The sequence below is a fragment of the Propithecus coquereli genome, unplaced genomic scaffold (assembly GCF_000956105.1).
Source record: "Propithecus coquereli isolate 6110/MARCELLA unplaced genomic scaffold, Pcoq_1.0 Scaffold238, whole genome shotgun sequence".
NCBI classification, from domain to species: Eukaryota; Metazoa; Chordata; class Mammalia; order Primates; family Indriidae; genus Propithecus; species Propithecus coquereli.
Genome location: NW_012147930.1, coordinates 49,313 through 51,819, shown reverse-complemented (window position 1 = coordinate 51,819; position 2,507 = coordinate 49,313).

The following is a 2,507-nucleotide window of genomic DNA, read 5'->3' as shown; positions in this document are numbered from 1 at the left end:
TTAGCAGTAATGCTCTCAGCCCTCACTATTGAGATTCTATTTGCTATGTGTTTTGCATAAATGCTTTTTATCATGTTGATAAAATTGTATTCTATTCCTAGCTTTTTGAGTTTTTAGATATAAAAATGGTGTTTGATTTTGTGTAAAGCTTTTTGCAACAATTGATGTGATGATGTGATGCTTTTCCTTCATTTTGTTAATGTGGTGTATTACAGAGATGACTTTAGTATGTTGAACCATTGTTGACTTTTTGGGATAAAGGCCTCTTGGTCATGGTGTATAATCCTTTCAATGTGTTATACAGTTCACGTTTAAACAATATGGATTTGAACAGTATGGGTAGACTTATAGGTAAATCTTTAAAAATAGATACATTTGAATCTCTATATTGGAGGGTTCCACCTCCATGACTTAGGGTTAGGGGTTGGGGTTGGGTTAGCGTTAGGTTTAGGAGTTAGGACTAGGGTTATGGTTTAGGGTTTAAGGTTAGAATTAGGTCCACACTGGCCTCCAGGGAGTCTCAGGAGTGGCAAGGGGGACAGCCTCAGGGATGAGAGGCCTTGCCCCTCAGTGGAGCTTCTCCTATTCCTCCCTCCTCTATTGCACTGGATGGATTAATGAGGCCCTATCTGAAGGGATGTGGCTCTCTCTCCCCATGTGCTGCCTTCCTTGGTGTCACATCACACACCAGATCCTGAACAGGAAGTTGCTTAGTGTGACTGAGAACACCCCAGCAAGTCCAAATCCTGTGTCTTGGACTCCAGCATCCAGGGTGGGTGCTTGGGCCCTTTTGTAAGAGGTCTGAATCTTGTGGGGGACACCCTTTGTGCAGACGTGTGGTCTAGAGGAGCAGGGCATGCCAAAAATCCTGGCAAGGCTTCCGGGTTGAATCAGCGGTGAGCAGGGCAAGGCCTCAGAGCCCAGCTGTGTCCCTGCACAGTCCTGTCAGGACCAACAGACACGCAGGTCCTTGCTGTTGTTTGTACTTGAACATCAAATGTTCCCTAGAAACACACTCAGATGCTCTCTGTCTTTTCCCCCAGACACTGTCAACCCCAACAGAGACCAAATCTGGAAAGTGTTCCAGCTGTTGGTCTTGGTTTTTAATCACAACACCATTCATTGTTTTGTTACGTCTATATGCTTATTTAGAAGAAATCGAAAACCAGAAAAATGGGAAGGAAACATTAACATAACTCTTAAAAATCAAACCTGTACAAAGATGTCAACTTCTCATTGTGTGTTTTTGTGACCCGTGTGAGGAGATGCTCCTACATAGACTTTGTCCAGTCCAGGTGGCCCTGCAGATGACCTGGGCCCCTGCTGATCTTGACCAAGTGCCTGACCTCCAGACCCTCATGCACCAAGCTCCTGGGCATCGTGGTGTGACGGAGGCCTTGGGAGCCGCCACAGGTGGGTTTTGTGAAAATGATTCAAAACAGCAACTGGGTAGAAAGTTGATGTCAGTGGAGAAAATGAGATGACATCCAGCAGGACACTATGGTTGGAAACATGGCAACCATTGGTTTTTTCCTGGCCTGAAAAGAAGTGTTCCTGGGAAATCTCAGAGCGGCAGACTATGTGCTTGTGTGAGGTGTTTTCAATTGTTCTGTATCTGATTCTCAGGGATGGGTGCCTACCAAGTAGAGCATAATCTCTGTTGTGTGTGAAATAAGTCTGTTTTAACATAAACCTGAAGGGAGGGACAGGGTAGCAGGAAAGAGGGAGACTAGGGGGTGGGATGTGGGGTAGCAGGTCAGGAGGGAGGGAGCCCTGGCTGAAATTCAGAGCAGGCGATTGATGGAGGTTGGGCCCCGCACTATTGCTGCAGCATGCAGCGAAATGCAATCTAACCTCCTGGCAACTCTCAAATGGGGGAAACCATACTCAGGAAGTTGTTCAATGTGCTCCAAATGCTGGGAGACCCCCTGTGTTATGAAGAAAGACAGCATTTAGACAAGTTGATTCTGGTGTGTCCTCCATGTTTTCAAATTTGATGATGTCTTTGTCGGATTCTTGGCTTCCACTCCACAAATCATCTCAAAGAAACTGTGTGTGATGTGTGTGTCTGTGCTCACGGGAGATGCGGTGTGTGTGGTGGTTTCAGTGAGTGGATGTCATTAACCCATAGGGCTGTACAACAAAAGACACGCATTTAATAGAAATAAATCCCACAAGACCACCACTAGGTCTCGGGTTTCAGCATGATTGTGACCAAACTCATTTATAGAATTTCCTTATGTGAAGGCACAACACTCTTAAACTTTAAAGATAATAGAGTATTTTATTCCAATAGAATAAAATTAAACAGGCAGCTTGGACTGTGCATGTGATCACTGAGCTCATGTTGTAAAGTTGGAAGCACATGTATTTTGATACTGATGTGTTGTCTCTCATTCCCCTCACCTGTGACCCATATTATCTTGGGTTATCCAATGTATCCATTCTGTGCAGAACCACAGTTGTTTCCCTGGGCCATATTTGGTCCAGAATCCTTTTTACTATAC